Here is a 12,543-nt window from a genome sequence, read left to right as displayed (position 1 = left end):
CTAGGTGCTCTGCCAACAAGCAGTAGTGAGCCTGGTTGGGTGCTGCCCACGCTGAGACTGTATTTCAGAGGGAAAGGCAAACAATTACATAAGCAATTAAAACAAAGTGGTCACCCCATTGTCCCAAAATAGGGGCATGAGAATGAGTGGACAATGGGCTGTTCCAGCAAGAAGCCACCAGCTCCTGCTTCTGAAGACCGAAGGGGACGTGGCTGCTCCACCTGTAGGAGCCACACCGAACCGGATCCTGCATTCAAGAACCCATTCTCATCCCGTTCTGAGATTTCTGTCTCCTCTTTTTGCCCATTAGTATGCTTATAATAATCACTATTATATAAGCATATATTATATGCTTATATATTTATATTATATTATAATAATTACTATTATATCATAATAATTACTATTATATAAGCAGTTCCCTATCCCACTTAACTTGTTTCTTGCGCTATCCAGAGTGATTTTTTCTTCGTTCCAACCAAAGGGGCGAAACAGATAAAATGTCTTTACTAATTTGACCAAGCATCAATATTAAAGAATGAAGTGAATGGAGTGATAGAACTAGTTGTTGAAGGGAATTTGACTTCTCTCTTGATTAGTAATTAGCAACAGCTGCTTAATCGAACTTGGGTTTCCCATCCCCGAGTTAAAAGCTAACACGGCAGTTACTGAGGGCATTTTCTAAGTGCGTCACATATATCCACTCATGTAACACTCTCAACCCTAGTAGGTACAACTGCTTCCATCTATCCATTTTACAGATAAAGAAATGCAAATCGTATGAGGCATAGCTGGGATTTGAACCCGTGGAGCCCAGTTCTAGAATCTGTGTTCTTAGTTACTAGGTTTTCCCAGTCTTTCAGTGTGGACTACCCTTTCTAATGTACCCTACCTTTGTTGTATTTTCAAAACTCTTTTTTCTGTCAACCTACTACAAGATCCTGAATGCAGAAAAAAATTCTGGCTTTTCAATCTGCCATCTGCAGTGGAACTGCCACCGAAATACAGATTTTTTTAACAAAAATCTTTATGGGGAAGACCATCATCCTCAAGGCTGAACCCTTGGATATGACAGAAAATGTAAAGGCCAAGACCCAGAATAAGAAAGGAATTCCTCTTAATCAGCAAAGGCGGATCTTTGCTGGAAAGCAACTGGAAGAAGAAGATGGATATACTTTGACTCCCTCCCTCCCTTCCTTCCTTCCGAGTCTTGCTGTGTCACCCAGGCTAGAATGCAGTGGCGCAATCTTGGTTTACTGAAACCTCCACCTTCTAGGCTCAAGTGATCCTCCCATCTCAGCCTCCCGAGTAACTGGGACTACAGGCACACACCACCATGCCTGGCTGATTTTTGTATTTTTAGTAGAGATAGGGTTTTACCATGTTACCCAGGCTCGTCTTGAATTCCTGAGCTCAAGCAATCCCCTATCTTGGCCTCCCAAAGTGCTGAGATTACGGGCGTTAGCCACAGCGCCTGGCTAATTTTTTTTTATTTTTAGTAGAGACTGAGTTTCACCATCTTGGCCAGGCTGGTCTCGAACTCCTGACTTTGTGATCCACCTGCCTCGACCTCCCAAAGTGCTGGGATTACAGGCATGAGCCACCGCGCCCAGCTGATTACAACTTTCAAAAAGAGTCTACTCTTCATCTTGTGGTAAGACTTCGTGGTGGTGCTGAGAAAAGGAAGAAATCTTACACCACTCCCAGGAAGAATAAGCATGAGAGAAAGAAGGTTAACTGGCTGACTTGAAATACTACAAAATGGATGAGAATGGCCAAATTAGTTGCCATCTTTGGAAATGCCCTTCAGATGATTGTGGCACTGGAGTGTTTATGGCCAGCCACTTGGAGCGAAACTACCGTGGCAAATTGTTGTCTGATGATTGCTTCAACAAACCAGAAGACAAGTAATGGTGTATGAGTTCATAAAAGACATGAACTAACTTTTTTTAAAAGTCTGAGCGGAGCTGCTCCGATTAAAGATGGGCGCGAGAGTCACAGCTGCCTCGGCACCTCCCTCCTCCCTCGCAGGGAGTGTGGTTTGAAAATCTCCTGTGCATGTGTGGACAGAAGCAGGGGGCCTGAGAGTCTGACCTGTAAGATTCCAGGGGGTGTTCCCACTGCACTTGCTCTGGGATCCTCGCAAGTCATGTCACCTCTCGAATTTCAGGGTAACCTCCCACAACTCACAAGGGACCAAACGCTCCCTGCCCATCCCAGGGTTCTGCGTGCTGGTTGGGCCAGGCTGGTAACAGATTATTTTCTGCCCAGATAGGCTACAAGCTAAAAAGAGAAAAACGAAATGAAGGGAATAGCAACTCTTACTCTGCCCCTAGCTCCTAGCTCACCAACTAGGTGCAGAAGTAAAACACAGTAACACCCGTAGCTGTCATCAGCTAGAACTCTTTCCATCTCTCTCAAATTTGAAGAGTTGTTTTGTCTCTCTCCCTCTCCCTCCCACCCTTTTCCTCGCCTTCTCCCCCTTTCCCTCTCTCCCCTCCTCCCCGTCTCTCTCCCTTTCGCTTTTCCCCTCTCCCCACAGTCTGTGCCTGTGTGTGCACGTGTGCGTGTCTGTGTGCGTGTGTATGAATATCCTCTCTTTTGCTCCTTTCCATCAAGTATTTGAACTTCATCAGTCACCGTACGATCAGCGGAGCAGGCACCGTATATTTGTTCTGTGACTGTAGAACCTACAATCTCCTTTCTGATAAAGGAATCCTACTCGTTTCCATAGAGTATGACGTCCTCAAAATAAACATACACAGAACATAATTCGATTTTTTAAAGAGCTATAAAGCAGGTCTCCCCACAGAAATCAAAAGCCCACTTCCTGCCCACGGTACACGGGGCTGTATCTATTTGTCTGCAGAGATAAGAAGGTCCAATATCTGAGCAGAACTAATTTCAAAGCCTGCTCAGCAGACTTCTGATAAATGTCTTTTAACCAGCTCTGTTGAAATGTGTAACTGAGCTGTCTTTTTTTTCTTTTCTTTTTTTTTTTTTTTAGACAGGGTCTTGCAGCCACTGGAAAGCTTTATGCTCTGGGGGTGGAATCACTGGGTGGTAGCAGGCTTAGGGTCATTTCAAAGAAATGCACGCCAGCCCCACAGCAAGAACTCATCTCTACAAAAAATTTAAAAATTAGCTGGGCATGGTGGTGTGTGCCTGTAGTCCCAGCTGCTTGCGAGGCTGAGGCAGGAGGATCATTAGAGCCCAGGCGGTCAAGGCTGCAGTGAGTTATAATAGAAGCACTGCACTCAAACCGGAATGACATTGTGGGACCCCAATTCCGAGAAAGAAAGAGAGAGAGAGAGAAAGAAGGAAGGAAGGAAGGAAGGAAGGAAGGAGAGAGAGAGAAAGAAGGAAAGAAAGAAAGAGAGAGAGAGGGAGGGAGGGAAAGAAGGGAGGGAGGGAAGGAGAAATAAAAAAGCACTGGGGGGAAGGGGGGGGGAGGGAGGGAGGGAAAGAAGGGAGGGAGGGAAGGAGAAATGAATGCACCCTAGGCAGAAACAGGGAATCTGTACTCAGATGAAGAAGGAATTTAAGCAGGAGAACAGAACTAATGGCCAGGATACTTCTGGGCAGTAATTTCCGGATCATATGACAACCTATCTTCCATGCCAGAAAAGGAACCTCTGATTCACACTAATGGTGAAACTGCCCAAGGGATTAAGTATTTTTCCATTCAGGATCTAACTTTAAGATCAGAATCAAGTCCTTCCCCTCTAATTTGGCCCATTTTCTCCATAAAGGACCATTATTATGATACAATAATCATTTTGTGGGTGCATTTTCTAGGCTAGGCACTAAGCGAGTCATTTTTTTCCACTCACTCATCCATCCCACAAACCTTTATTGGCAAACCGCCGGGCGCCAGGCTCTGTCCTGCATGTTGGGGATACGGTGATAGGGAATGTATTTGAAGTCCCTTTTGTCATGTGGCTCACATTCAAGTAGGAAAACATAATCTTTTTAATGAGCAATAAATACACCTTACCAAGCAACAAGGAAAGCTAAAAAACAAACAAACAAACAAAAACAGAATGAGGAGATTGAAACAGCATGCGATTTCAGATAGGGGAGTGGAGAGAGACTCTAAGATGAGGTGCAATTTGAGCAGGAATCGAAAAGCGGTGGGAGATTCAGCCTTCTAAATATCAAGGGAAGGGCAGTCCAGTGGAGGGCACAGCGCAAGGAGAGGCCATGAGGTAGGGGTGCATTGGTGTGTTGGAGGAGCAGCTGGGAAGTGAGCGGTGATGGACAGAATGAGCAGAAGGAGGGCATGAGTCCAGAGGGGTCACAGGCCCTGGGAGCATCCTGAGGACATGGATTTTATTCTGAAGCTGTTAGAGAGCTTTGAGATGAAGGAGAGTCATGATATCTATGTGTTAAGGACAATTCTAGTTACTGTGAGGAAAACAGGGTTTAGACAGGCAAAAGTGGAAACTGAAAGACTGGTTAGGCAGCAGATGCCACAGTCCAGGTGTGAGGTGTTTGGGTTTGGGTTGGGCTCCTAACCGTGAGGGTGGACAGGAGTCGCCCGATTGCAGTTACGTTTCCAAAGTGGAAGCAATGAGATTTGTTGCTGAATTAAGCATGGAAGAGAAAAAACAGGTCAAAGATGATTCCAAGATTTTGGCTGGAGCAACTGGGAGAATTGATGGTGCCATTTAGAAAGAGAAGAAGACTTACAAAGAAAGCAGCTGGTTGTGGGGAGGGTATCCGGGATTTGGCTTTGGACCTGTTTGAACAGAAATCACATAGGAGCTGGGGCACGGTATAAGGAGATCCCAAAAGAGGGCTGAGGACTGGGCCCCCAGGGTTAGCCCAACTTGTGATTTGGGCGAAGAGGAGGATTCCCCAGAGAAGGATTCAGCAAAGGAGGCTGAGGAAGAGTAGCCTGGGAGGTTAACAGAGACCTAAGAGAGTGATGTCCCCTGGCAGAGAGCACCAGGCGTTTCAAGGCAGAGGGCCTGATCCACTGTGTCACAAGCCACCGAGGAAGGGAGCAACAGGGGACTGAGGCTTGACCTCAGATTTGGCAACACACAGCTGACCTTGATAATGTCATCATATGTAATTCTGATACCAGCCCTGCAAGCTAAATATTATTGTCTTCATTTTACAGATAAGGCAACGGAGGCCAGAGGAGGTTCAGCGACGCACCCTGGGTGACGGTGCCATTCACGGAGAGAGGGAAACCAGAGGGGCTCGGGTCTTGTGGGATAGGAGGGTGAGTATCAGTTTACACGTAGAAATTCAGAAACTGTGGTGACTTTCAGATGTCAGGAGACAAAAGGGCAGTAGCCGGGCTTACAGTAAATACTCATTAATTCATAGTTGTTATCATCATTTACTTTTACAGTACGCCTACATTAGAAGTGATTGCTCCTCTCAAGCATATCTGAATTTCCTGGCGTACTTGGATGGCAAATAGTTCCAAGCTCTGCCGGCACCACAGCAACGCTTAGCTCTTTTCTTGCAACACCCTTGCTTAGGCATAAATATTTCCTGGTACAAAGTTCCATTTGAATCGTTTCTCCGCCTGTTGACTAAGATCAAGTGTAAAGTCCTGTTTGCACTTCTTCACCTCCAACTGATACCAACCTCGTACCCACCCAGACTTCTACATCACAAGCTTCCTGGGAGACCCAAGGGGAGGCACAGCCCACTCTTCCCTACTCCTCTCCTAGTTCCCCGCCCGCTCGACTCCATTCTCAGCAGAAGTCCGCCATCTTGTGGACACATACAATTCCAACAGCCCAGGCCAAATCAGAAAGTCAAGATCAGAGAGAAGATGACTTCAAAGTCACTCAACTTCTCTTCCTACCTCCAAATACAGCTTCATCTAATTGGCTCTAAAGGTCAAGGGCATGAGTGGAGAATCTTTCTGGTCTTTAAAATAGCTAAGATGTAAGAAAAATGGCATCAAAGGAGGCCCTCAAAGATCACCCCTTCAGCCTTTAGAGAATTGAGTCCCTTGGTCTACAGATGACCCCTTCCACCGTTTCCAGTTCATGGAAACAGAGCCACTGTTGAGTGAAATGCTCCACTCTCATGGGAGAGAGAGCCCACTTCACTCACTGCCTTCGTAAACCTGCAGGAGGCCTCATGCTCTCATGAGCTTAAAGAAGTCTAATTTCTGACTCACTTATTTCTTAACCAGAGTACTTAAAAGCTAGTGTGTGCCCTTGTTTCTCTATCCATAAAATGGGGATGATAGTATTATCTACCTAATTGATCTGTTGTGGGCACAAGATGAGTTAATATATATGAATTGATTAGAATACTGCCTAACTCAGTAAACTCAAGATGCTACCTATTACATCCCCCACTACCAAACCCAACATTCCTACATTTCAATGTGTCCCCACTCACCTTGGATATTGTTGATATCCAAGTATGTCAGCTGCTACTGCAGAGAAGAAAAAATTAGGCTGGGCACGGTGGCTCAAGCCTGTAATCCCAGCACTTTGGGAGGCCGAGACGGGCGGATCACGAGGTCAGCAGATCGGGACCATCCTGGCTAACACGGTGAAACCCCGTCTCTACTAAAAAATACAAAAAACTAGCCGGGCAAGGTGGCGGGCGCCTGTAGTCCCAGCTACTTGGGAGGCTGAGGCAGGAGAATGGCTTAAACCCGGGAGGCGGAACTTGCAGTGAGCTGAGATCTGGCCACTGCACCCCAGCCCGGGGGACCGAGGGGGGACCCTGTCTAAAAAAAAAAAAAAAAAAGAAAAAAAATTAATAGGTTATAGTCCTTACCTTCGGAAATTTGTGGCATAGTCTAGGAGCATGAACAACACCCATACATACAGAACAATTATTGCGAGATTAAAACTTAAGAATTTCCAGCTGGGCGTGGTGGCTCACGCTTGTAATCCTAGCACTTTGGGAGGCCGAGGTAGGTGGATCACCTGAGGTTGGGAATTCAAGACCATCCTGACCAACATGGGGAAACCCCATCTCTACTAAAAATGCAAAAAATTAGCCGGGTGTGGTGGCGGGTGTCTGTAATCCCAGCTTCTCGGGAGGCTGAGGCATGAGAATCACTTGAATCCGGGAGGCGGAGGTTACAGTGAGCCGAGAGCCTGCCATTGCACTCCAGCCTGGACAGCAAGAGTGAAATTCCATCTCAAAAAACAAAACGAAACAAACAAACAAAAAAATCTAAGAATTTCCACCAAAGAAAAAAAAGTGAAAGTATAAGGAGAAGAGCATTCACATTCCTACCTAAGGAGATCAGGTGACTCTAATCGAAGCCAGGTAGCTGCTAGCAAAGGCTAACAGTCACCGATTCTGGACGGAGCAAAGGCAACACTGGGAAGGGCTTTGCCATTCCCTTGAAGAGCTCACCTACCTTCTGCAGTCTGTTCTCAGCCATGCAGAATCAAAAACTTGTTTTTTTAAGTTATTTTCTATCAATTATTTTTATTTATTGTGTAATCTGCCATGTATGATTTTGAAAATCCTTTTTTTTTTTTTTTAATGGTGTCTTGCTCTATCACCCAGGCTGGAATGCAGTGGTGCAAATCACAGCTCACTGCAGCCTCGAGCTCTTGGGCTCAAGCAGTCCTCCTGCCTCAGCCTCCCAAGAAGCTAGGACCACAGGCACATGCCACCACAACCAGCTAATTTTTTAAAAATTGTTTGTAGAGATAGAGTCTTGCTCTGTTTCCCAGGAGGTCTTGAACTCCTGGGCTTAAGTGATCCTCTCATTTTGGCCTCCCAAAGCACTGGGATTACAGGTGTGAGCCACCATGCCCAGCCTCGAAAACTTAATTTTGTCATCAGATGAGGAGTGGAAGTGTTTTTTTATTCCCTGCCTACAGCCCGATTGACTTTATCTCCCCAACATCACTCATTCGTGCTTCTTTCCCTCCACGGCCACTGCTACCCTGTTAGCCCTGGCCGGCATTCTCTCTCTCCTGGCCTGCTGCAAGCACCTCATGGCCAGTCTCTGCTTCTTCTCTGGGCTCTCCCAGTGCATCCTCCTCCACGGGGTAGCCCAAGCACACCTCCCATCATGCGCTCCCTGCTCAGTGCTCCAGGGGCTCTTCAGCACACTTGGGACAAAACCAAATTTTTTTTTTTTTTTTTGAGATGGAATTTCACTCTGTTGCCCAGGCTAGAGTGCAATAGTGTGATCTCAGCTCAATGCAACCTCCGCCTCTCGGGCTCAGGCGATTCTCCTGCCTCGGCCTCCTGAGTAGGTGGGACTACAGGCATGCGCAACCATGCCTGGCTAATTTTGTATTTTTCGTAGAGATGGGGTTTCACCATGTTGGTCAGGCTGGTCTTGAACTCCTGACCTCAGATGATCCACCCGCCTCGGCCTTCCAAAGTGCGGTGATTACAAGCATGAGCCACCACACCCGGCCGGGATAAAACCAAACTTCTTACCTGCACCGTGCCAGCCTCATCTATGTCTACTTGTACTCTCATTCCCTGCCAACCTCGAAGACCTTAAGGATTTGGGCTCTTCTCATAAGCACGTCTCTCTTGGCCTTACGCACCGGTCCATAAAGTCTTCACCTGTCCTCACCCATTCATCTTTCAGGGCACACCTGAAAATCACGTCCTCAGGAGGTTTCTGGAACCCCTGGGAAGAGGTCAGATTCTCTGGTTTCACACATTCCCATAGCAGCCTCACTTCTCCTTCGTAGCATCACCACCATTGCTGGCTGGAACCCCTACCTATTCATGTAATTATTGTTTGGCCTGTAAGCTCTATAAGGGCAAACACCGTGTCTCTCAAGGTCACAGTCACATCCTCACTTCATTCACATGGAATCAGCAGAGCCTGGAGACAGCATGGCCTGGCCTTTGCTGATCTGGTGTCTGGTGTGCTGGACAGAGGAAGGTAGACGGCACAGGTAGTGGTTTCTGATCCTTGTAATCCTTGCTCCCAATATGTCACCTTGGGAGCATCACCAGCACACGCAAACTCTGGACATCCAGCAGAGGCAGGAGCCACTCACTGGTGATGACCCTGTTTCAGTTATTAGCATAGTGCCTGACACGTAGGAAGTCTTGAATAAATGGATGGAATAAATGAATAGAATAAATGGCTCACTGAGTGTTTCATGCCAATGAAGAGAATAGGGTGGATATAAATACACGCAAAGGGTTCATTGAACCATATTCTGCTTCCAGTGGCATAAGGGGATATTACAGGAACATTATTCAAGCCAAGTGTTTTTCATTGTCCATCAGTACGTGTAAGCTTTAAGACTTTCATAACACAGGCTATATTTTGCTAACAGTAGAAACCCGAGTCCTTCACAGAGACTAGATGGGTTTTGTAGAAGCAAATCAATCCTTGCCGTGGCGAGGTGCTTTTCTGATTTCAAATATTTTAGCAGAAACCTTTCTAGCTCCTAGTAGAATTCCTCCACTGTCCTGTTCCAATCCTTTCCTGCCCCAACACTTCATTCACATGGAATCAGCAGAGCCTGGAGACAGCATGGCCTGGCCTTTGCTGATCTGGTGTCTGGTGTGCTGGACAGAGGAAGGCAGATGGCACAGGCAGTGGCTTCTGATCCTTGTCATCCTTGTTCCCAATATGTCACCTTGGGAGCATCACCAGCACACGCACACCCTGGACATCCAGCAGAGGCAGGAGCCACTCATTGGTGATGACCCTGTTTCGGACTTTGTCCGGCCTCCACCCCCGCCACATTCCAGAGTAGCTGACCACACCTGGCAGGATAGATAACGGAGACTGCTACAAGGAAAACAAGTCTATAAAAGAGAATGGCATGGGCATTCCATCGATACACACTTTGAAATCCACCTGGCTCGAAGAACCACATATTCTCCACTCTGCAGGCCAGCTAGGCAGGAAGCCAAAGTCTCCAAAATTGGCCTTCTGGAATCACAGCAAGGGGAGGGTTGAGCCTGTGAAATTTTCAACCCACGTCAGCCCCCAAGAGGTTAGTCCAACCAAGAAATGTGAGCGTCCACTTCTGGTGGAGCAAAGCACTCTCTCCAGTCTGTGTGAGGATGGACTTGGTCTATGCTTGCCTTCCAGATGACCTAACTTGGAGCCTCTGAGTCCATCAATCCTCCTTTGCTGACATTCTTCTTTTTTTTTTTTTTTTTTGAGACGGAGTCTCGATCTGTTGCCCAGGCTGGAGTGCAGTGGCCGGATCTCAGCTCACTGCAAGCTCCGCCTCCCAGGTTCCCGCCATTCTCCTGCCTCAGCCTCCCGAGTAGCTGGGACTACAGATGCCCGCCACCTCGCTCGGCTAGTTTTTTGTATTTTTTAGTAGAGACGGGGTTTCACCGTGTTAGCCAGGATGGTCTCGATCTCCTGACCTCGTGATCCGCCCGTCTCGGCCTCCCAAAGTGCTGGGATTACAGGCTTGAGCCACCGCGCCCGGCCGACATTCTTCTTTTACACACTTTCATGCATTCATTTTCTCTCTCTCAATCCTGTGACCCTGGGAGGCCATTTGTGTCTTTATATGAGCTTCCTCTCTCTGCTCCATCTCTTAGCATTGGATTAATAACCCCACTCTCAGGGAACAAGCAAGCATCTCTATTTCTAAGTTCTCAGAGGACAGACGTCCAGCCATTCTCAGATTCCAGCAGGGAAGTGAGTCCAGCTCACCTCACTCCTGTGGCTCCAATTGCTTTTATGATGCTGTCACTGACTGGGCAGCCAGGAAGCGTCCAGCAGGATGAAGGGTCTTTTGTGCTACCCTTTCTGCAGAGGGAAGCTAGCTTTGACAAGACCCTACTCCCTTTAAAACTTCATCTTCTCTGCAGTATTGTATCACAGCCTTTTGTTAAAAAGGAAAACGAAATTACTCTTCAAGCAGAGCTGTCTGAGGTATTGGACTCATTTAAACGTATTTTTTCATTACTTTTCAGACTAAGCCTTCTCTTCCGTGTCTCTGCAAATTCCGGACAAACCTATAGCAGAAGGTTTGAGAGGATTTCACACATTGCCTTAACTATTGAATCATGTCTTTACAAGTCATCATTCTTTGTTGCAAATTACAAAAACTCAGTTCACACGGGCTTATGTAAAGAAGAGACTCTGTTGGTTTTCAGATTGTTACAGCTTCAGGCATGGCTGGATCCAGGCCTTTATCTCAGGTCCACTTCCTCTACAGCGACTTTACCCGTGGAAAGCCTTTCTCCCTTTGAGGCTTTCTCCCGACAGCTCCAGGCTCACATTCTACTAGCTCTACACATTCATCACAAAGAAAGCTTCTCTTTAATAGTCTGAGTACGATTGCCAGATTTAGCAAATATTTGGAACACATCATTGATGATCCAAAATTCAGTTCAACTGAGGTTATCCTTTACTGACAACCCTAAGTCCCATACAGGTCCTAGTATTGAATCTGGGCAATTTGGACCCTATATCCATTCTAGACCCAATCACAGTGGTCAGCAGAATGGGATATGTCAGCTGGCAGGCCAAAGCCACCTGCCTATCCCCAGAAGGAGGGGAGCACGGTCAGCCCTGTAGTCCACATCCACCCATAGTGCGTGTGGTAACCCACAGTACTAAAGACACTGATCCTAGAAGAAAGGGGACTGAACCCTGCAAAGGCAAAACCACAGACACTCACTAAGGTGACTTTGAAAGTCCTGGCCAGGTACAGTGGCTCACACCTGTAATCCCAGCACTGTGGGAGGCTGAGGCACACAGATCATGAGGTCAGGAATTCAAGACCAGCCTGGCCAATAAAGTAAAACCCCATCTCTACTAAAAAAAAAAAATACAAAAATTAGCCCTACATGGTGGTGGGCACCTGTAGTCCCAATTACTCTGGAGGTTGAGGCAGAACAATCACTTGAACCCGGGAGGTAGAGGTTGCAGTGAGCTGAGATCATGCCACTGCACTCCAGCCTGGGCAACAGAGCAAGACTTAGTCTCAAAAAAAAAAGAAAAAAGAAAAAGAAAAAGAAAGTCCCAGACATCAGTGAAAACTGTACAACTTCATGGTAGTTGTATGGCATTCAAGAGCTTAAAAGCACTTCCATGCCATTGTTTCCTTGTGGATATTATAATCATTCCCTGTATTAATTTGGTAGGACTGCCCCAAAAAAGTACCATGGACTAGGTGGCTTAAACAACAGAAATTTATTTTCTTACAGTTCTGGAGGCTGGAAGTCCAAATTCAGGATGTCAGTAGGGTTGGTTTCTCATGACGCCTCTCCCCTTGGCTTGCAGACGGCCATATTCTCCCTGTGTGCCCATGTGGTCTTCCCTCTGTAACTGTCCCCTCTTCATATCAGGACACTAGTTACATTGGATTAGGGCCCACCCTAATAACCTCATTTTAACTTAATCATCTCTGTCAAGTCCCTGTCTCCAAATACAGTCCCATTTTGAGGCATTGGTGGTTAGGGCTTCAGCATATGAATTGGGGGTGCAGGGGGAATGCAGCTTTCATTTTTTTCTTTTATGTAAGGAAAAGGACAGTGAGAGTAGTCTTGGCTTGTTTCCAATCCCAGTGTTGATTTAGTGGTGGTACTCCACCCAGTGCTGGTCCCCGCTGTCCCCACCCCACCTCTGCAAAC

At 46.7% G+C, this 12,543-nt stretch overlaps 1 pseudogene; it reads left to right on the top strand.

The window, feature by feature from the left end:
* The first annotated feature begins 945 nt into the window (after nucleotides 1-945).
* LOC111525474 lies at nucleotides 946-1,911 on the top strand (annotated as a pseudogene).
* The last annotated feature ends 10,632 nt before the right edge of the window (nucleotides 1,912-12,543 follow it).

The sequence above is a fragment of the Piliocolobus tephrosceles genome, chromosome 16 (assembly GCF_002776525.5).
Source record: "Piliocolobus tephrosceles isolate RC106 chromosome 16, ASM277652v3, whole genome shotgun sequence".
Taxonomy (NCBI): Eukaryota; Metazoa; Chordata; class Mammalia; order Primates; family Cercopithecidae; genus Piliocolobus; species Piliocolobus tephrosceles.
Note: the sequence above shows the minus strand (reverse complement) of the source record. Positions and strands in the feature narration are given on the sequence as shown.